Source organism: Oryctolagus cuniculus, chromosome 12 (genome assembly GCF_964237555.1).
Source record: "Oryctolagus cuniculus chromosome 12, mOryCun1.1, whole genome shotgun sequence".
Lineage (NCBI taxonomy): Eukaryota > Metazoa > Chordata > Mammalia > Lagomorpha > Leporidae > Oryctolagus > Oryctolagus cuniculus.
In genome coordinates, this window is record NC_091443.1 from 36,106,347 (window position 1) to 36,129,978 (window position 23,632).

Genomic DNA, 23,632 nt, shown 5'->3' on the forward strand with positions numbered 1-23,632 from the left:
ATCTCTCTCTCTCTCTCTCTCTCTCTCTCTCTCTCTCTCCCTCCCTCCCTCCCTCTCTTTCTGTGTGTGTGTGTGTAACTCTGACTTTCAAATAAATAAATAGATCTTTAAAAATAAAAATAAAATGAATTTATCTTAATCTCTATGATAATATAGGAACTAGAATACAATTACCATTACAGCATTTAGATTCTTGCATGGAAGACGAGGAACAGAGATTATAGCTTCAAAACTGAAAATCCTTCAAGATGTCTGAAATACCACCACCACAGAATCACATCCTTAATGGATGTGCCACATGAAGTTCTTACCTGTTTCACGATGTTAATTTTCATCCTAGAAGAATAAGACATTGGCCCATTAATGAACAGTAGCTCTTTGGAGAAAGGCACTCATTCAGATAGATATTTCTCTTAAGCTTTTTAGTTGGAGGAGAAAGGAGAATCATTTTGTCATTGAGTTCTTTGCCAAACAGGGAAGGCAGGACTGGGGAGGACTGAGTAGTCAGGGTGTGAGGACACTAAGTAGAGGTCAGAAGGAAGGAAAGCAACACAGGAAATGGAGAATAACAACACCACAGACAAACCTGGATGCCTTTATAGTTTCCAGAATGCCCATAGAAAAAGTTTACATGCATATTGAGTAAACAGTGACCAAGAGCTGTGAAACAATGAAAAGCAAAGAACCAAGAAGATGCCTCACTCTTAAACCAGTGATGCAGGGCCAGAAAATCACAGGAAAGAGTAAGTTTCCCCAGTACATTCATCTTGTTTGGGCAGAGAAGGCGATTTTTCTTATTTGGTAAAAGATGGAAGGACTGCTACTCAGTCTCTGTCTCTAAGCTGTGACAAATTACATCTCCCCTTCACTGACAAGCTCACCACAAAGGCTGATCTCAAAGCTGCACGTAAGAGAAAACAATGCATATATAAAGGTTATTGGTTTGATAAAAGAAAATCCATTTTTTATATGATAGTATAAAAAATCCTCTATTGGCATGAAGCAGTGTACATTCTAGGGAAAAGTGAAATTCAAGAGTTCATATGGGAAAAAGAGATCATTTGCTCTGTTTATTCTTGCCTGAGCAGGCACATTCTAAATTGATCACCAGTGAAGAATAGGATAAACATTCGGGAACAAATGTGTCTATGCTCCTGATCCAGACATTTGAAGAAAATATATATAAAGCCTTTAAATAAAACAAATTTTCTCAGATATTCAGTAAAGGCAATATAATCTGGTTATCTAAGGTCATGATGAGAGTTCCAATCCAATGAAGTGATGTTTTTTAATAAACTCATTATTTGATTATTTAACCTCTAAACACTGAATCATGGAGCAGATGATCAAAATTAGCACTGAAGAGAGCAGTGGCTATTCCAAGATGAGGAAGCCATGGACTCTGAACCCACTGAGCTTAATAGATGAATAGGAAATAAACATATACAAAAGACAAACATTTTCTTTCCTGTGATATTCTGGTCCTGTATCACTGGCTTAAGAGTTAATAAATAGTCTTGGTTCTTTTTATTGCCACTATTAATTCAACATCTATGTGAAGATTGTTTTAAGGGGATTTGAGGTAGAGGGTAGGCCCCAAAGAGAGGGTACTCAGTGCTCCATAAGGAAATCAGGAAAGGCTCTATTCAGAAGCGAAATGTGAGAAGGTATTCAAAATATAAACCCAGGGTCCAGCATTGTAGCATTACAAGTAAAGCTTCCACCTGCAATGCCAGCATCCCTCACGGGCACCAGTTCAAGTCCCAGTTGCTCCACTTCCAATCCAGCTCCCTGGTGATGGCCTGGGAAAAGCAGAGGAAGATAACGCAAGTGATTGGGCCCCTGCCATGCATGTGGGAGACCTGAGAGCTCTTGGTTCCTGGCTTTTGCCTGGCCTAGCCCTGACTATTGTGGCCATCTTGGGAGTGAACTAGTGCTAGTGAATGAAAAAAATCTCTCTCTCTCTCTCTCTCTCTCTCTCTCTCTAACTCCAACTTTCAAATACGTAAACAAATCTTTTATTAAAAAATATATATGGACATGAGGGAGACTGGCATTTTATGAAAAAGAAGGTGAGGAGACAAGCTCTACAACCACACGGACTGTTAGGGAAATCTAGGTCAGCATGGTTGACCATAGGATGGATGTTAAGGAGGGGCAGGTTGAGTAATGGGACCGAGGAGAAGGGAGAAGTCTTAACCTAGAAGGGTCAGTGTGATATGGCTCAATTAAGCTCAACATCAACTTTATAGCTATCATCTGGGTTTTTTCGTTTGTTTTGAAAACATGAGCATGAGAAACCTTCCCAGTCATATTTCCTTATAAGGAAAGGATTTTACATTATATCTCCATTGATTTGGGAAAAAAGATCACAATAAATATTTTTGAAAAATGAATCTTGGTGAATAATTCCTAATAATTTAACAGTAAAATAAATGATACCATAAAAATGAGGACAGTGTCCTAATAAAATACTAAGGATTTGTGTCATTTTAAATGCTTTCTTCGCAATCTTAGTGCCTGAAGATTATTTATCTGTAAGTTGTGGTCCTAAGAACAATTGGGACAACAAACCATTCATAGATACTGTTTGTCTTCATTAAACATTCTTTCTGGGCACATAACGGGAAATTTTCCATTCAACCAGTACTTGGTCATGGATGATACTGGATTTCCCAAGAGCTTGTATGCCAAGACTTAAGGGCGCTGGAAAGACATCTGGTAAAGGCTATGAGAGCCACCTGTACTGTAGAAAAATATTTTGGTTCCAGCAGGAGCTTCTGTGCTTTTCTCCTGACTGCACTGATAGATAGGTGCCTCCTTAATTACAAAGTTCAAGCTCTTGTCCTGATGGTTGATGTACAATGTAATACTTTATCCATTTTAGTATTTTTTTTGTTCTAGTATCATTGGTTGAACTCTGTAATTAATACACAATTATTCTTAGGTGTTTAAATTTTAACTGAAAAGTGATCCCTGTTAGGAATTTGGAAAACATTATGTTGAGTGAAATAAGCCAATCCCAAAGGGACAAATACCACTTGTTCTCCTTGATAGGTGACAACTAACTGAGCACCAAAAAGGAAACCTGTTAAAGTGAAATGAACACTATGAGAAACGGTGACTTGATCAGCCCTCACCCTGACTGTTGATGAGCAGCTTAATATGTTATCCCTCTTGGTATTTTTGTTTGTTTGTTCTACTTAATACTTTTGGTTGAATGCTGTAATCAATACACAATTCTTCTTAAGTGCTTAAACTTTACTGAAAAGTGATCGCTGTTAAATATAAGAGTGGGAATAAGAGAGGGAAGAGATGTGCAATTCGGGACATGCTTAAGCTGACTTACCTCAAACAGCAGAGTTAGAAACATACCAGGGGATTCCAATTCAATCCCATCGAGGTGACATGTCCCAATGCCATCTCACTAGTCCCAGTGATCAATTGCTGTTCACAATTGATCGTAATGAAAGGACTAAGAACCAAAGGGATCACATAAACAAGACTAGTGTCTGAAAATACTAGCTGATAGAATAAAAAAGGGAGAGAATGATCCAACATGGGAAGTGAGATACACAGCAGACCCATAGAATGGCAAATGTCCTAACAGCACTCTGGCCTCATAATCAGCCCTTAAGGCATGCGGATCCAGCTGAAATGCCCATGAGAGTATTTCAGGCATGGAAAGCCAAGACACTCTTGGGGAAAAAAAAAAACCTAAATGAAAGATCTCCATGAGTGAGATCCCAGTGGAAAGAATGGGTCATCAAAGAAGGAGGTACCTTTCTCTGAAGGGTCTGAAAGGAGGAGAGAACTTCCACTTTGACCATGGCCTTGTCTAAAAATGATCAGAGTCAGTGAACTCAGGGGGCTTCCATAGCCTTGGCAGCTCATGGCAAGAGCCTAGGGTGATTACTGATGCCATAAACAAGGGTGTCAATTTGTTAAGTCAACAACAGGAGTCACTGTGCACTTACTCCTCAGGTAGGATCTTTGTCCTTAGTGTGCTGTACGTTGAGATCTAATGCTATAACTAGTACTCAAACAGTATTTTTCACTTTATGTTTCTGTGTGGGAGCAAACTGTTGAAATCTTTACTTAATGTATGCTGAACTGATCTTCTGTATATAAAGAGAATCGAAAATGAATCATGATGTGAATGGAAGGGGAGAGGGAGTGGATAAGGGGAGGGTTGCGGGTTCAAGGGACGTTATGGGGGGGAAGCCATTGTAATCAATATTCTGTACTTTGGAAATTTATATTCATTAAATAAAAGTGAAAAAAAAAGGTGCCTCCTGAAATGAGAGCTTCAGTGGACGGTGGAAGGAAAGTCCACACACAGACTTATGACAAATATGAAACAGAGAAAGCAAAATATTGTTGGTGACCAGACCACCATGATGTGAATTCTCTGTTCAGTATGTAAAGAGTGTGATGCTACTAGGAATATCAAAGCTAGAAAGAATAGAGGCATTAGTAAATATTAAAGAAACAATGAGATCTTTCACTTATATAGGAATATATTTGATATATTATAGTACAAATAAAAAAGAAGGCTAATATATCAGAAAACATTGAATTGCACATCTAGTCTACGTTGCACTTTTATAGACATAAATATTTCCATTAAAACACACACACAAAAGCCTCTATTATACAATAACATGTAAAAGTTCCATCCAGAAAACTCAGTCTCCTTCATTTGCTATTCCTGCTTCATAAATAAAACCATTTCTAACAAATTCCCAGATGATGCCAGTGCTGCTGGTCGCTGGACCACACTCGAGGAGCAAGTCTCTCAAACATAAGGAGCATAACTTACTCATCACCCATCCCAGAAAGATTTTCCTAATGCTACAGAGAAGAGATCCACCTAGGAGACTCATTAGCTTCTAGTCTACGACTTCCCTGTGGAGACTCATGCTGTTTCTCTCGCTTTCTTTGTTAAATATGTCTTCTCCATCTTGACTTCATCATCAAATGCTATTAATTCTGAGCAGAGCAATTAAACCTATATTCAGTGATAATAGCTAGTGTGTGTTGCTTACTGTCATAAAGAGAAACCTAGAGTCAGATAGATATAGGTCCAAATCTCACTCTGCCTACCTACCTGAGTGACCATGGGAAAGCATTTTAACTGATCTAAACCTTAATTCTTACATTCACAAGACAGAAATGCCAATATTAAATACTTTACAAGGTTTATTCTGAAGATAAAATAATCCATATAACAATTTCTGGTGGCTGGCGCCGCGGCTCAATAGGCTAATCCTCCACCTGTGGCGCCAGCACACCGGGTTCTAGTCCCAGTCAGGGCGCTGGATTATGTCCCAGTTGCCCATCTTCCAGTCTAGCTCTCTGCTGTGGCCCGGGAGTGCAGTGGAGGATGGCCCAAGTACTTGGGTCCTGCACCCGCATGGGAGACCAGGAGAAGCACCTGGCTCCTGGCTTCGGATCAGCGTGGTGCGCCAGCCACAGCACACCGGCCGCGGCGGCCATTGGAGGGTGAACCAACAGAAAAGGAAGACCTTTCTCTCTGTCTCCCTCTCTCTCTCTCTCTCACTGTCCACTCTGCCTGTCGAAAAATAAATAAATGAATAAATAAATAAAAAATAAAAACAATTTCTGGTAAGCCTGAAACAAATGCTAGTTATCAATTGCAATGCTGTAACATATACAATGGGTCCAATGTGTATTCACATCCCCAGAGGAAATAGCATTTGGAGTTGAGACTCACAAATTTACTTGTATAGTAGAATATTCTGTTGTCACAATCACCAGCTGTACACATCCACAGGTATGTTAACCACTTTTTTCTTACAAATTCAAGTACTGAATAAAGATCAACACTTTCAATCTTTACATGAACATTTTAGCAGAGAGAGTATTTGTCATTTTCTGAGCCATCTACCACCTGAAACCATTTATCAGGCAGGGCTTTCACTTGCAAGCAATAGAACAGAATTGAGCTAGTTTTAGCAGAAGGGGATTTATAGAAGGAAATTACCTAGTTCATAGAATCCCAGGGAGGGGCAAAGAACAAGGCTTGAGGGAAAATAGACAGGATTAATGAGCCAAGAACCACACCATGAGAAAAAAAGAGACAGTACATTGTGGGAATGTTCTAAGGAACGCCACTGACAACCCTACTCACAAGTTAGTATTCCAGATTCTGAAAGCCAGAAGTCCTTCCACGTCACGCTGGACAACCACCTTTCTTATCATTCATTCATATTGAAGATCCGGTGTCCCCACATGAAGCCACCACCTCAGATAACTCGGCTCCAAATCCCCACCATGAACAGCTCAGCAGCAGCAATGGAGCCTGGGAAAGTAATTCATTACTTCCTAGATGAAGACTAATTTAGAAGATGGTTGGACAGATGTTCAGTGAGCCAATCTGCCTCATATTTTAGAGATTCTCTGCCTTATGAAGGAAGATATATGATAGGTGGCAAAGCATAACACATATTAGAAAAAAGAAAATGCCAGATACCCACCTCCTTAGTAGCCCCGGCAACTGCAGTACTGATCTGGGTTCAACTAATCAGCTGCATCCAGTTTAAATCTTGAATTGTGAACCAATGGCACAGAAAAAGAGAATATGAGTGATGTAATCTAGCAGCAACAGGAGTTGGAGCATGATAACATTCCTGGGGTGGCAGCAGTGTCAGCAAACCCAATCCAAGGTCTACTACTGCTGCTGACGTGACAAAGTGCAGCACCAAGTTCAGCAGCAGCAGTGGTGGTGTCCCATAGGACACAGTTTGGGGCATTGTTCCTAATTCTGTAGCTCTGGAGATTCTGTGCAGTTAATGAATTAAATTCATTTTCTGCTTACATTCCAGAATGACTTTAATAACGTTGACTAAAATGTAAATTGGTACCAGTTTCACCTGCAGGCAATGGTGCTTTCAAAAAATGGAATTAGAGTTTTAAATAATAAAACAATGAAAATCCAGCCAGCATTAGGGGATGAGAATCTGCAAGTCTACAGCACAAATTATCACCTTCCAGAAGTCCTTACTGAAAGCAAAGCTAACAAGAACCTAGCCTACTGCCACAGAAGCATATAAAAGGTGTGAGGAATTCAAGAACTGTGGCACATGGAGGATGGTTCTAACAGTGCTACACTGCTTAGAGGAAAAGAATGACAAGCTGAAATCACAAATTCTTGGCTAGAGGCATGAAGTGAAATCCCATGTTTCTCTGGCTGCTAAAAGAATCTCTTATCGCTTTCAGCCGCAGGGCTGAGATAACTGAAAATCAAACTCAAACTTTGATCCTGCAGGTTTCTAAGTTATAATGTCAGTTGAAGTCACAGCCCACTGAGATCACTTATGTGAAAGTAAAAGCACTGATCAGGACAGAACAAACCTGGGCTATGGAATGGGGGAGGGGGAGTCGACAGATTTGGATGACCCTAATCTCCCTGCACCCACCAAATCCCATGACAGACCCTGCTGGCCAAGGCAGTTGCATTCCCCTTGTCTCGTGAGGCACAGAAGGAATAAATTATCTATAATAATGGAGTTGGATGTCGAAAAAAATCAAATTTTTAGGTATTAGGGACAGCAGAGTTGATGGCAGCTTCTAGAGTCCATTGTTAGTGATGTCAACAAAGCAAGCTGTAGTTCCTAGCAGCAGTGACAGCAATGTCCCCACTGAGCTAGGTCTACAGCATGATTTGGGTTGTTCCCATCCATGGAGTCCCAAGACTAGTTCTCTATCTCAGTGTCCTTTCAACAAATAATTTCTCTCTCAAATTAGCCAAATTTAGCTCCATTGCTTACAACCAATACATGATTAAAAATTTCAATAAGGGCTTCACATTTTACTCTTGACCCTGCTCCCTAGACCCCACTCCAAAAACATGGTCACGATGTAAAAACATTTCAGCTCTGTTTGGTTGCCTTGGAACACATCCGTATCTGGTATAAATTTTCCTTACAGTAAGAATTCACACTCAGAGTTACAGGCACCCTGCCTGTAAAATTTAATAAGAGATTCATGGCTGTTTGCCATTTACAGAGAAAATTTATTCCCTTCTACTTTTATCCATCCTTGTCTTTTTTATATGCAATATTATTATTCACAGTTTTCCAGTGAATTATCAAAGAAAAGCCAAACACAAACTTACTCCCTATGTAGCTTCAGTCATCTAATTTATCAAATCATAACCTACAAATTCCAACATGAGCAACTGCCTGGTCAATCTAACACCATGACAAACTAAATGCCCAATAAACAGTCACAATCTCTTAGAAAATTTATGGCAAAGGCTTGCAAAACCTCCAGTAAAGGGCACTTTAGTTTTGATGATAAAACCCATATAGATCAAGCACAGCCCATTCACTGTTCCTAATGCCATTCAAGTCCTTGCAAGTCTAATGGTTAGTATATAATTTTCACTTTTCATGCTATAGAGAAACCAAAAGTTGTTTTACTTCATGAAAACCATATCAGTTAGCTATCCTACAGTTACACTATCAGTCAGTGTATGCACTTTTGCAGCGTCATCTGGTTCTCAGATGCCTGTTCAAGAAGAACCCAGCTATGATACCAGCATATCTCCTCCTCTCCTAACACCACTGCCTGCCTCATCCAGGAGAGCATTAGCAAGGAGCCTTCCTCAGGGCTACCAAGGAAGGAGCCCCAGCGGCTTCTCTCACAATTTCTAGGTTCAGATGAAACCATGCCAGATGCCACATGACTTCCCCAAAGGCTGCCCAAAGCAGGCAGATAGCACAACCCAGAAGTGCAGGGAGAATTTAGACCCAAATTGAATTTTTACCAATGTAGGGAAAGATCTGAAGATGCTGAAAGAAAACCCATCTCCCTCCTTCCTCCACCTCCAAAGAGGCCCATGATTAGAATCTGGGCATCTTGAAGGAGTCTGCGTATGAATCCGTGGTCTGTTTGATGAAATTAGCTCTTATTTGCTTTCTCTTCTTCCTTGCATCTTTTCCCTCTTTCCCCTCAATCTTGATGTCCTGGATCACATTTCCCAAAGTAGAATTAGTGAATCAGTTTTGCTGCAGCCTCTTTATTATAGGGAAACCAGACTAAGGTGTTTACATTTAGATTTAGAAAAGGTGGTGCTGGCACTGGGGCATAGTAGGCTAGTCTGCCAGCAGCGCCAGCATCCCATAAGGGCACCAGTTCCAGTCTCAGCTGCTCCTCTTCCAATCCAGCTATCTGCCTGTGGCTTGTAAAAGTGCTTAGGCCACTGCACACATGTGAGAGACCCAGAAGAAACTCCTGGCTTTGGATCAGCCCAACTCTGGCCACTGTGGCCATTTGGGGAGTGAACCAGCCGATGGAAGACCTTTCTCTCTGTCTCACCCTCTCTCTGTCTATAACTCTACCTCTCAAATAAATAAATAAAATCTTTTTAAAAAATAGTAAGGAAGGGAAATGAAAGAGATTCACATAGTCAAGGATCCATTGCTAAAGGGAATAATGCCACACTAACCTATATCTCAATATGATTGTAGAAGTTGCTATCACTATTATCATTATTACTTATACAATCTGTCTCCCTTAAAAGACAACACTTCACTTATTATAAAAATAGTTTCTACAATTTAAATCATATGTTCCCAACCTTTTGACTAAATTACAGACTCTTCTAGTAATCTCGATCCAAAATGATAGAAGTCTCCAAGTCTTGTAGATTCAACCTCCCAAATATCACTATAATACCCTCCCTGTCCACTATCACTACTACATCTCATTACAGGTGTTCTCCATCTCATGTGGGGTCAGCGCTGTGGCATAGCAGGTAAAGATACTGCCTACAGTGCCAGCATCCCATGTGGGTGCTGGTTCAAGTTCCAGCTGCTCTTCTTCCAATCCAGCTCCCAGCTATGGCCTGGGGAAGCAGTGGAGGATGATCCAAGTCCTTGGCCCCCAAAACCTGTGTGGGAGACTGGGAACAAGCTCCTGTCTCCTGCCTTCAGATTGGCACAGCTCCATCCATTGCAGCCATTTGGGGAGTGAACCAGAGGATGGAAGACCTTTCTCTCTTTCTCTCTCTTTCTCTCTCTCTCTCTCTCTTTCTCTCTGCCTTTCTGTAACTCTACCTTTCAAATAAATAAATAAATATTTAAAACAATTAATGCAAAGGCATCAAGGCTATTTTCCTCATCCCATTGTCACCTGCCCGTCATCCAGCAACATTTAGTAATAATTTCTAACACAACATATATGATGGAAACAAAAATTAAAAGATCAAGGAATAAATACAATAAATATGTGAAGGTATTTATGGGGAAATTCTATGACTTTATTAATGAAATAAAAGCTCTAATAAAACTATTGATTACTATATTTTGACAGGAATTTTGAAATTTAAAAGAGGCAATTCCTCAAAATTATAAATTTGATGCAAATTATAATTTTTATAATTCAAAATTATAAATTCAATGCAAAAAATGTTTATTTAATCCTCAAAGAAATTAACAAACAAATTAAAATTCACTATGAAGTATAAAGTCAAGAATTGCCAGGACAGGGCTAGCACTGTGGTACAGAGAGTTAAGCCGCCATATGCAGCCCCAGCACCCTTGGAGGACGGTTTGAGTCCCAGCTGCTCCACTTTCGATACAGCCCTCTGCTGGTGTGCCTGGAAAAGCAGCAAAGGATGCACCCACGTGCAGGGAGAAACTTCTGGCTCCTGGCTCCTGGCTCCTGGCTCCTGGCTCCTGGCTCCTGGCTCCTGGCTTTGGCCTGACCCAGCCCTGACCATTGTGGCCATTTGGGAACCATCTGGGGAGTAAAAGCAGTGGATAGAAGATCTCTTTCTCTCTCTCTCTCTCCCCCTCTCTCTCTCTCTCCTATCTTTCCCCCCTCCCCGTAATTCTTTCAAATAAGTAAATCTTTAAAAATAAAAAAGTTGCTAGGACAATTTTGAAAACGAAAATAGAGGAGGAGAAAAAGTTGCAAGGAAATATCCTACCAGCTAACCAGGTGGGCTCTCCCATCTACCAAAACTATGAAATTATAGTGATTAAGTATGACCACCAATTCATGTCCTGGTTGCTTTACTTCTGATCCAGCTCCCTGCTGATGGCCAGGGAAAAAGCAGAGGAAGATAGCCTAAGTGTTTGGATAAAGCTACTGGCTCTTGGTTTCAGCTGGGCATTGTGGCCACCTGGGGAAGCAAACGGAAGACCTCTCTGTCATTTCTCTCTCTCTCTCTCTCTCTCTCTCTCTCTCTAGTTCTGACTTTCAAATAAATAAATAAAAAATATTAAAGAAAAAAACAGTGGGTCATTGTTATCGGGAAGAATAAATAGGTCACTCAATAAACTGTAAAGCTTAGAAAAAGATGCACACAGATATATGACAAAGATGATATTGCAATCAGTGAGGAAAGAATGGAAAATTTAATAGTTAATGCTAGGACAACTGAGCATGAAATTCAAAGGCCTAATAGAGGGCATATAAAAAATACCATCACACCCCTGAGATCTGAAAAGAATTAGAAAAAGCACAAACTATAAAAGAGAACATAGCCAGATTAGAGTACATCAAAATTTAAAAGTGCTGTGATACAGTATATAATGTCCAAAGTTAGAGGACAGACTTTAGATCTGGAGGAGATATTTGCAATACATAAAAATCAACAAAATATAACAAAATTTTATTGTAAAAATACATGCATAGAATTTTCATGAATCAATTTAAAAACAGATCAACAGATAATGAATTATAAGAATGAACAGGCAATTTGTAAAGAGGAAATTCAAATAGATATAAATACAGAAGAGAGTTCAAAAGATTAGTGATAAATGGAATTAGACAAAAATAAAAATGTAAACTTTATTTTTCAACAAAACCTCCATAAAATTCAAGACAGTTTTGTAAATAATAAGATCAGTCATTTATTCCATCTGTAAAGAACTGAGGGTTCTAGAAATTTAAACATGTCAATACAACATTTTTACAATATTGACTAAATAAAAACAGATCTCTTTAAAAATTTTTAAGATTAGGAAACCAAAAAAGTAAGGGGAGTCAAATCAATAGGATAAGGGGATGCCTAATGATTTGTCATAAAAGCCTTCAGAAAATTGCTTTTGTTTGATTATAAAGGAATGAGTAGGAGCACCGTCATGGTGAAAAAGACATCCTGGTAAAGACTCCCTGGTGTCTTTCTGATAAAACTTGGGCTAACTTTCTCAAACCATTCTCATGGTAAACAGACATAGTTGTACTTTTGCCTTCCATAAAGTCAACAAGCAAAATGCTTGAGCATCCAAAAAAAACTTGCCATGACATCTGCTGTTGACCATTCTGCTTTTGCTTTGACTGGACCACTTCCACCACTTGGTAACCACTGTTTTTATTGTGCTTAGCCTTCAGAATTATGCCAGTGAGGCCACATTTCATCTCCTGTCACAGTTCCTGGAGGAAATATTCAGGATTTTGATCCCACTTGTTGAAATCTTCCATTGAAAGCTCTGCATTTTTTTTTTACAATTTATTTTATTTATTTGAAAGAGTTACAGAGAGAAGTAGAGACAGAGAGAGACAGAGAGAGAGAGAGAGAGAGAGATCTTCTTTCCTCTGGTTCATTCTCCAAATGGCCACAAGGGCCAGAGCTGAGCCAATCTAAAACCAGGAGCCAGGAGCTTCTTCCAGGTTTCCTACATGGGTGCAGGGGCCCAAGAACATGGGCCATATTTCCCTGCTTTCCCAGGTGCAGGAGTAGGGAGCTGGATCAGAAGAGGGGTGCTGTAGGCTTGGGCTTTAACCTGCTGTACCACAGTGGCAGCCCTGAAAGCTCCTCATTTCTCTAAAGCTTATCTGGGCACAAAAGTTTTGGCACCTATCAAGCAAAAAGTTTGTCAGAAATGTGTAAACTGAGCCACTTGAGATGTCTATGGTGTTGGTGATAGTTCCTGCTGTTAATCATCAGCCTTCTTCAATTATGGCATGAAGAGGAGTAATCTTTTCCTTGCAAATTGCCACTGTGGGCTTCATGTTCAACATCATCTCATCCCTTCTTGGAATGATTTATCCATTTTAGAACTGCTCATCTCTTTGGGGCATTATCAGTATAAATTTTTCACAAAGCATCAATGATTTTAACATTTTACCACTTAAGTTTTACTATAAATTGAATGTTTGTTTCAGTAATAACAAATCATTATCAGTTTATTCTGGCACAAAAAGTATTGAAATTCATGCATAGTTTTTTTCATAATATACATTTTCATGAATTTTCAAGATCACACATAAGAATAGTGTTCAAATTCACTAGTAATTTGAAAAATGAAATTCAAAATAATGATGCAATATTATTTAAGATCTATTGCACCAACAAATACATTTATATGCCACTTAACTGTGAGGATACATTCTGAAAAATGTATCTTTGGGCAACTCTATCATTTTGTGAACATATACACTGTTTACACAAGCTAATACAACAATGTCACAAGACAACACTGGTCCAATCATTGACTCAAACATGACTGTACTTGATATGTGACTGTATTTGAAAGACTATTACCAAATATGGTCAAGAATGTGGATAAACCAGAAATCTCAAACACTGCTCCTAGTATAGCACAGAGGGAGCCACAAATTGCAAAGGTGAAAATGTTCAATAACAACTTCTAGGTCACTATCTTAGGGAAGCCCTAGTGGGCAAAAGAAACACTAAAAACATAAATTTTAAAAATGTCTGTCTGTTGCTAAGAGAATGGAATGGATAAATGAACTATGCCCTAGTTATTCAATAAAACCCTCCATCATGATCTGTATAAAAGAGAAAAATTTAACAGACTGGAACTACACATAACAAAATAAATCCCCAAAGCATGGTGTTGAACAAATAAAGCAAGATAGAGAAAGGTATACAAGAGCACACCATTTATTTTAAGTTTAAAAATACACAAATCAGTGTTATCCATAATGCTAATAATCAACACACACAGGTATAGTGAACACATTGAAACATATATGAGAATGACAAATAGGAATTTTAAGGTAGGGCTTGTTTCCAAGGAGGAAAGACGAAAAGATGGTGAGTGAGATTTTAGCCATGTCTTTATCTGGGTGATGTATACACAGGTACTTATTTATGTTATATTTCTTTGTGCAATTAAAAATTCTCAAAATCAAATTTTTATTTTTTTCAATATAAAAAATTAGTTACTCAAATTGATTTCATATTGTCTGAGTACAGGTTGCTAGTAAGAGTCATATAATAATGGACTCTTTTGTCATATCTACTATCTCCCATAGGAACATTTCAGAAAAATTCATGTAAACAAAGTTGATTGCATGGAGGAATGGATGGACACATAAATAGGAAATTTCCAGCTTCTTCATGTTTTGTCAGCTAGGATCCATTCAAAAATACAAAGCCTGCACTAGGTATTTCCAAATGGGAAGGTTAATACAAGGATTAGTTACAAAGCTAATGAAAGAACTGAAAATCTAAAGATTAGCAAGAACAGGAAGCTATTACCACCACAAAGGCAGCAGGAAGGAGTTCTTATTAACAAGTTCTGCATTGAACAGGTCAGCAGGAAGCAGAACCCCAGTGTTAGCTGTTTGTTGTGAATCAGAAATAGGGGGAAAAATGCAGCCAAGAAGTGAGAGTGGAAGACACTCTGCTTTTCTTTGCCTTCTGCCAAATCTAACCAGAGGCCAGGTGGCAAAGCTGTCTAGGAAATGTTTGCAAGACTTGGTTTCCTGAATGACAGACTTAAGCAAGAGAAGGGAAAGGAAAGAACAGAGGAAAAATAACAAAAGGTAAACAATTTGTAACAAATAATACAATTAAAATATGATTATATTACAAATAACAAATTTCAATTCATGCATAGTTTTTTCATAATACCCTTTTTCCATTAACTTTTTGAAGACTCTCCCCATATACTGAGCACCTACTATCATGTACACTATGAGCTTACAATGGTAAACAAACCATGTCTGGCTCCTGTCTTAATGAAGCTTATAGATTCCACAGAAATTAATTTAATAAACACATAAATAAATACAGGGACACTAGTTCCTGTTTTGATACTGAACAGTAGACAATCTGGAGAGGACATATTTAGTGTTGATGCCTCCAAAGCATCCAAGTGAAGAGTCTTACAGATGGTAGGATACTTTGTGTTAGGTGCCTAGGTATACATTAGCCTATGTGTATATGAGGGGCTAAAGAAAACAGGAATTTTTTTAAGAAAATGGGAATTTTTGTGTGGTAGAATGAGGAAAAATGTGCAAGCAAGCCTTGAAAGCAGACCAGCAATTACGTATCTAAAGTATTGCTCTTGTTCAGTAGCCTTATTTGGTGGGTTTCAAACTTCTGGGAGGGGTAAGAGGAGGAGACAAGTAAAAGCTTAGGGGAAAATTCCCCACCCTGGACCAAGGGATCTATTAGGTCCAATAACACTGTGCTGAAAAGATCCTGGGAGGAATTTCAGAAACAACACACCCAGAAAGCCCTGCAACCCTCCAACCAGCACTATACCAGAAGAGGGAGGAGGGAGGAGAAGCATAAGTGTGGGGGGCCATGCCCATAGCCACACAAACTCCAGTGTGAATGCAGGTTGGGCACTCAGCTCTTTCCTGAGACACCCACCTGGTCTATCAGGCGTATTTCTCCCCATTACACTTTGCTACCTTGCTTACCACTACTCTTCTATCTTAAATCTGAATTCCTTCTCACCTGAAGACAAGAACCTCTGATTAGCCAACTCTGGCAACATTTGGCCCATAGGTCAGATGCCATTCAAAACTGGAAATCTAAACTGAGCCCACAAACATAAAGATAATGGGGTAATTGAGTGTGTTCAGGAAGGGTAGAGAGTAAGCAGACAAAAAGGACTAATCTTGAGGAACTCCAACATTTCAAGGTAGGACACGTGAAGAAGAGGATAAGCTTGCAAAACTGGCCACAGGGAACAGCCAAAGAAGAGATAGGAAGGCCTGAAACATGGTGTCATGGAAGCCAAGGCAAGAGAACTTTCAGAAAAATGAAAATGGCTAAGCAGTTCCCATGCTGCTGTTGAGAAAGATGAGGCTTTCCAGGGTTGGCTTCTTGTTGCCATACCAATATCAGCTCAAACTTTACCTCTTCACAGAGGCCTTCCAGACCATACAACCTAAAAGAGCCGCCTTCCATTCTCTCTCTTCTCCCTCTTTTATTTTCATCATAACACTTATCACTGCCTGATAATCTTGTTCATGTCAGACCCGTGACACTGGGAATTTCATATGACTCACTCAATACTGCATCCCAGTACCAAGACTAGTGCTCTAAACGGCAGAGAAACTCTGCCAGCTTCTAGTGAATAAGTAAAGATTGAAACTTTCCCACTGGGTTTAGCAGTAAAGAGGTAACGTGTTACTTAACGCTTTCAACAGTGTTCTGATGTAGAAACCTAACTGAAAAAATATGGGAAGTGAGAAAACAGACACAGAGAATATGGTCAATTCTTTAAAGACACAAAGCAGCAGATAGGGAATTGCTTGAATAGATAAGGTGATTAAGGGGTCTCTTTAATGTTGGGTGGATGGGGAAATTTAAATGCTGATATGAAGAAAAGAACTCGGGATCCAGACACTTCTGTTTTATGGGAGTCTTCCCGGCCCTGGAGGAAGAGGGTTATTAGATCCAATAACACTGTGCTGATAAAATCCTGGGAGCAATTTCAGGAATTCCATACCAGAAAACCTTCCACCCAGCAGTATCTGTTGAGTTTAGGAAACCAACTGAAGTTAATAAAGGACTACCAGACACTCTTCAGGAAGAGTGCATGCTTGGGAAATAGTTTCATAACCAACATATTTGTGTGACAGCACCACTTATGAGTGCAGCAAAGTGAAAAATAAGCTGAACTTTGTCATTACCCCTCAATAGGATAACAGTTTTCAAACAAATTCAGTTTTTTCTGACACTCAAAGAATTTTTTTTTTTTTTTTTTGGACAGGCAGAGTTAGACAGTGAGAGAGAGACAGAGAGAAAGGTCTTCCTTTGCCGTTGGTTCACCCCGCAAATGGCCGCTACCGCCGACTCTGCACCAATCCAAAGCCAGGAGCCAGGTGCTTCCTCCTGGTTTCCCATGCAGGTGCAGGGCCCAAGCACTTGGGCCATCCTCCACTGCACTCCTGGGCCACAGCAGAGAGCAAGACTGGAAGAGGAGCAACCAGGACAGAATCCAGCGCCCCAACTGGGACTAGAACCCGGGGTGCCAGCACCGTGGGCGGAGGATTAGCCAAGTGAGCCGCGGCGCCAGCCTCAAAGAAAAATTTTATGTTAAAAGAAGTCAGTAGTCAAGGAAGAATCTGTTAATATTAAGTCTTTAGACTGAAGAGACTATAGTGGATAACTTTGTTGAATAAAAAAGAAATTCTTTCCTGGTACAAAATGTTGTCTTTAGGTAGAACGAGTAAAGTTATCTGAAAGCAAAAGCCTTTGAATGTTGTTTATTTTCAAATCTTTGACCAACTCCATACAAAATACTAATTTTTAAAGTATTCAATCTTTGTCCTTTTATTCTTCCAAAAGAAATTCCACTTAACAAGATAAAGCGTCTTAAACAAACGAAAGTTTTATAGTATATTCCAATCATCCAGGTGAGCCGTATAAGTGGTCAGCCCAAAGGAGACAGTAGAATAGGTGATGCATTACAGGATGATGATGGCAATCTCGGTTCTTGTCTCCCATTGAAGGAGAGTGAACATACTCACAGCATTATCTTTATGTTTGTGGGCTCAGTTTAGATTTCTAGTTTTGCATGGCATCTGACCTATGGGCCAAATGTTGCCAGAGTTGGCTAATCAGAGGTTCTTGTCTTCAGGTGAGAAGGAATTCAGATTTAAGATAGAAGAACATGGAGTGGCGCTGTGGCAAAGCGGATAAAGCCACCACCTGCCGTGCCAGCATCCCATATGAGCACCAATTCAAGTCCTGGCTGCTCCCCTTCTGATCCAGCTCTCTGCTGTGGCCTGGGAAAACAGTAGAAGATGGCCAAGTCCTTGGGCCCCTGCACCCACATGGGAGACCTGGGGGAAACTCCTGGCTCCAGCCATTGCAGCTAGTTGAGGAGTGAAACAGTGGATGGAAGACCTCCCTCTCTCTCTTCCTCTCCCCCTCCCCCTCCTTCTCCCTCTCCTTCTCTCTCTGTGTAACTCTGAATTTCAAATGAATAAATAAATCTTTTAAAAACAGATAGAAGAGTAGTGGTAAGCAAGGTAGCAAAGTGTAATGGGGAGAAATACGCCTGATAGACCAGGTGGGTGTCTCAGGAAAGAGCTGAGTGCCCAACCTGCATTCACACTGGAGTTTGTGTGGCTATGGGCATGGCCCCCACACTCATGCTTCTCCCTCCTTCCTCTCTGGAATAGTGCTGGTTGGAGGGCTTTCTGGGTGTGTTGTTCCTGAAATTCCTCCCAGGATCTTTTCAGCACAGTGTTATTGGACCGAATAGATCCCTGGAATCAAGGGGGGAAGATTCCCCTAAACTTTTATTCTCCCCGTTTCATTAGATGAGATGAAAAAAAGAATGAATTCAGCTAGCAAAGATTCTCCCAAAAAAAGGAAACCCCCCCAAAAAAGGAATGTATTTAAAATTTTAAATTAGATAACACTAGCATACCAAGGTTAAATTTCTTGATTTTAATTAAGAAATTTGGTTATATAAGAGAATTTCCTTGCTTTTAGGAAATTCATACTAAGGTGTTTAGATCTAATAAGAAATCAACTCTGTGATTCACCCTTAATTGGCTTAGAAAAAGCTCACAGTGGGAAAAATTATAAAGCAAATGTGACAAAATATTAACAGTCTCTGAATCTAGTCAGAGAGTATGTAGTTCATTATACTATTATAATCTCCCTTTAAGTTAAAAATTGTTTCCAGAGTCGGCGAATTCAAAAGGCTTCCATAACCTTGGCAACTCATGACTAGAGCCTAGGGAGATTACTGACGCCATAAACAAGAGTGTCAAATTGTTAAGTCAACAACAGGAGTCACTGCGTACTTACTTCTCATGTGGGATCTGTGCTTAGTGTGTTGTCCAAAGTGCGTAATGCTATAACTAGTACTGAAACAGTATTTTACACTTTGTGTTTCTGTGTGAGTGCAAACTGATGAAATCTTTACTTAATACATACTAAATCGATCTTCTGTATATAAAGATAATTGAAAATGAATCTTGATGTGAATGGAATGGGAGAGGGAGCGGGAGATGGGAGGGGTGTGAGGGGGAGGGAAAATAAAAAATATACACAATTACTCTTAGGTGTTTAATTAATGCTATAACTAGTACTCAAATAGTATTTTACACTTTGTGTTTCTGTGTGGGTGCAAACTGGAAATCTTTACTTAATATATGCTAAATTGACCTTCTGTATATAAAGATAATTGAAAATTAATCTTGATGTGAATGGAAGGGGAGAAGGAGTGAGAGAGGGGAGTGTTTTGGGTGGGAGGGAAGTTATGGGGTGGGGGGGGAATCTATTGTAATCCATAAGCTGTACTTTGGAAATTTATGTTCATTAAATAAAATAAAATAAAAAAATTGTTTCCAGAGTTGGCCTTTGGATAGTGGTTAAGATACTGCTTGGGATACCCACATCTGATATTGGGGACCTGGGTTCAAATTCCTGTGCCTCTTCCAAGCTAGCTTTCTGCTAACCTATACCTTCAGAGGCAGCAGGTAATGGCTGGAGTACTTGGGTCCCTGTTCCCCACATGGAAGTCCTCAGTGCAATTTTAGGCTCCTGGCTTTGCACTGGCCCATTGCCAAATGTTGCAGTCATTTGGAAAGTAAACCAATGAACAAGAGTTAGAAGACACCTCTCTCTCTTTCTCTCCCTCTCTCCCTCTCTCCCTCTCCCTCTCTCCCTCTCCCTCTCTCCCTCTCCCTCTCTCCCTCTCCCTCTCTCCCTCTCTGTCCCCTCTGTTGCTCTACCTTTCAAATACATTAAAAATAAATACAACTTGCCGGCGCCATGGCTCACTAGGCTAATCCCCCGCCTTGCGGCGCCGGCACACCGGGTTCTAGTCCAGGTCAGGGCACCGGATTCTGTCCTGGTTGCCCCTCTTCCAGGCCAGCTCTCTGCTGTGGCCAGGGAGTGCAGTGGAGGATGGCCCAAGTCCTTGGGCCCTGCACCCCAGGGGAGAGCAGGAGAAACACCTGGCTCCAGCCATCGGATCAGCGCGGTGCGCCGGCCGCAGCGCGCTGGCCGCGGCGGCCATTGGAGGGTGAACCAACGGCAAAGGAAGACCTTTCTCTCTGTCTCTCTCTCTTACTGTCCACTCTGCCTGTCAAAAAAATAAAATTAAATAAATAAATACAACTTTAATTTTTTTAATTTATATAAAGGGAACAGATTTCATGTGCTTCATATTTACAGGGTTTTTTAAAAGATTTATTTATTTATTTGAGGGGCAGAGTTACAGACAGAGGGAGAAGAGACAAAGAAAGGTCTTCCATCTGCTGGTTCACTTCCCAAATGGCCACATGGCTGCAGCTGGGCCACTCTGAAGCCAGGAACCAGGAGCTTCTTCTGGGTGTCCCACATCGGTGCAGGGGCCCAAGCATTTGGGCCATTGTCTGCTGCTTTCCCAGGCCATTAGCAAAGAGAAATATTGGAAGAGGTGCAGCTGAGACTCAAATATCAGCGCCCATATGGGATGCACGCACCACAGGTGGAGGCTTAACCTACCACACCACTGTACCAGCCCCCGTATATACAGTTTTAAGAACATAATAATACTTCCTACACTAACCTCCCTCCCTCACTCATCCACACACATCCTCCCTTCTACCTTTTCATTTTTCGTTGAATTTTGGTAATGACATGTTTTCACTTTACTTTATAATCACAATCTTAACCCTTCATTAAAGAATTCAACAGTAGAAAGTATAAAAAAAAAACTATTCCTCAAGAGTATAGACAATGACTATAAGTAATAATCAGATCTCAAAATGTCAATTTTGTCCATATACATTATTTTGCACTCTGTATATTAGTTACCACAAATTAGTTACCACAAAGCATGATATTTGTCTTTTGGGGACTGGCTTATTTTATTAAGCATAATGGTCTCCAATTGCATCCATTTTGTTGCAAAGGACAAGATTACATTCTTTTATACAATTCTTAATCCAGTTATCAGCTGATGGACATCTGGGTTGATTCTATATCTTAGTTATTGTGAGTGGAGCTGCTATAAATACAGGGGTACAGATAATTCTTTCATGTGTCTATTTTATTTCCTTTGAGTAAATTCTCAGGAGTGGAAGGGCTGGGTCGTATGGTAGATCTATTCGGATCTATTCGGAGGAACTTCCATACTCTTCCATAATGATGTTTACATTCCCACCAACAGTATTAGGGTATTTTTTTGTCCAGTCCCAGCCATTGCAGTCATTTGTGGAGTGAACTACGAATGGAAGATCTCTCTCTCTCTCTCTCTCTCTCTCTGTCTTTTTCTCTCTCTCCTTCCCTGTGTTTCTGCCTTTCAAAGAAATAAACAAATCTTTTTTTAAAAAAAAGTGAGGTTTAGAAAATTAGAAAAATTAGAATTAAAGGTTAAAATGTATTTTCTAGTGGAGATATATACATCTATATATATATAATTCGAATGTTCTATATGATAAGGTATACAGGTATGATCATCTTGAAATTCTAGGAAGAGTCTTAAAATGTATAAAATCTGACAGAAATGCAAAAACAAATATATACTCACAGTATAAAACTATATAATCTCTCAATTCCTAACAAACCAAGTACACAAATAAGTAGGATATGGAGATTTGAAAAAAAATAATCCAGGCTGGACATGCAAAAAAAGAAAATAACATAACATGCTTACTAGATCATGCTGATCAGATTTTTAGTAATGACTCTAGAACTCATATAATTTTTATCCAAATTTATTTCTGACATTGAGGGGCTGTTCCAAAGCAGTCACCCATAGCCCTATTAGCCCCATATTAGAAAGCAGCTCCACAGTTTGACATCTGCGGATAGCACTCTTGAAGATTAAATACATCGAGTAAGGGAGGTTTGGCTTTGAAGAAATTATATAAAACAGTAGCAGATGGTAAAGCCATTCTCCGGCATGGAAAACTGAGAAACAAATGCAGTTAAAGCAGGAAGTATGACACATACACTGCCTTTATTACTGAAATGGTATGAAATGTATGACCTTTTAAAATTGTTGGCTCATTGAAAACTTTGACATTTCTAAGCATAGCATCTGTTACAAACCATTCGTTCTTCTTTTCTTAGCTATTGTGTGCACAAATAACTATATTATCTTGCTCAGCAAATTTTATTTAGCACAAAGTTGAGTGAGTTGAAGTGATAGAGATCCAAGTAGAAAAGTAATTTCTAAAGGAGGAAGTCTGACTTGATCCATAAAATCCTTTTAGGAGAACAAAAAAAAATTAGAAATAGAACTAGACATGTTGCAATTGCTAGCCTTTCTCTTTGGGCCACAATAATTGTCTAAAATTGGCCTTAACACAGTTACAAGAGTATTTTGAGTTCTATTCAAACATTTCCTGAGGGAAAAAGCAGAGCTGATGTTGACTCTAAAAGATTTCACACAAGGTGATCAAAATGTTCATTGCACCACATATTATCCCTCAAATCACAAATACACACACACAAACCTTACATATATATCTGTATGTCAACATTGTGAGTGGTAAGACATTGAGTAAGGTAAGAGCAAGGACATTTTGCATTTAAAGGAAGATTCTCATGCTTTAACAGGCAATAACATAACCTAGAACTGGAATGTTTATAATAATTTTAGCATGTTTAATAATCATTTTTGAATACTTTAGGAAAAAATTACACAGCATAATATGAAAGGTTGTTGTGTTACTTTCCTGCAGCTGCTGTAATAAAGTACCACAACTGGGAAGCTTAAATTACAGAGTATATTCCCTGAAAGTTCTAGAGGCTGGAAGTCCATAGTCAGTTGCCTATTTCTGAGGACCATGAGGGAGAATCTGTTCCATGCCTCTCTTCCAGCTTCTGGTGGCTTGATGGCAATCTTTGGTCTATCTAGCATTGCAGACACATTACCTCAGTCTTGACCTTCATGTTCACATGGCATTCCCCCATATACATATCTATTTCTATGTCCAAATTTCCCCTTTTTATAAGAAGATCACTCATACTGGAATAGGGCCCACCTTAATGAATTTATTTTAACTTGATTAGCTCTATAAAGTTCCTGCCTTCACATAAGGTCACATTCTGAGGTACTTGGGGTTACAGTAGGGAGATACAATTTCACCCACAATAATTAACTAAGATAAGGATAAGTAGTAAATACAACATTATTAGCATAATTACCCAGCAAGCTTTGACAAAGGGAAATAGTATCGTCCGATAACTATTCAGTTTTCTCATTCAAATGGATCATTCCCTATAAACTGAACTCATTCTTGGCTTTCAGTACATCCATACTTGTGTACTAACTAATAGAGTCTATTTCCCACAAACATAAAATGCAGGTGTCATATTTCTGATCAGTCTAAAGGAGAGACTGCTGCACATCACACAGCCTGTTTCCCATGTGCACGCGTACAGCAAGGATGGTTGATTAGTCTGTTGACTGGCCAAAGCAGTCTCTAT

At 39.6% G+C, this 23,632-nt stretch overlaps 1 long non-coding RNA gene across 4 annotated transcripts in view; it reads right to left on the reverse strand.

Annotated features, from left to right (window-relative positions):
* The window catches only part of LOC127483710 (uncharacterized), a 56,982-nt gene extending 46,701 nt beyond the window's left edge, over nucleotides 1–10,281 (reverse strand). The window contains exons 1-3 of one of the 4 annotated variants that reach the window (XR_011380467.1): nucleotides 6,501–10,281; nucleotides 6,155–6,325; nucleotides 312–1,802 (exon numbers count right to left, since the gene is read on the reverse strand). This is a non-coding gene — a long non-coding RNA (uncharacterized lncRNA). Of the gene's footprint in view, nucleotides 1–311; nucleotides 6,326–6,500 lie in introns of all 4 variants that reach the window. The other 3 variants (XR_011380466.1, XR_011380468.1, XR_007910223.2) reach the window with 3 other exon arrangements.
* Nucleotides 10,282–23,632: the final 13,351 nt, after the last annotated feature.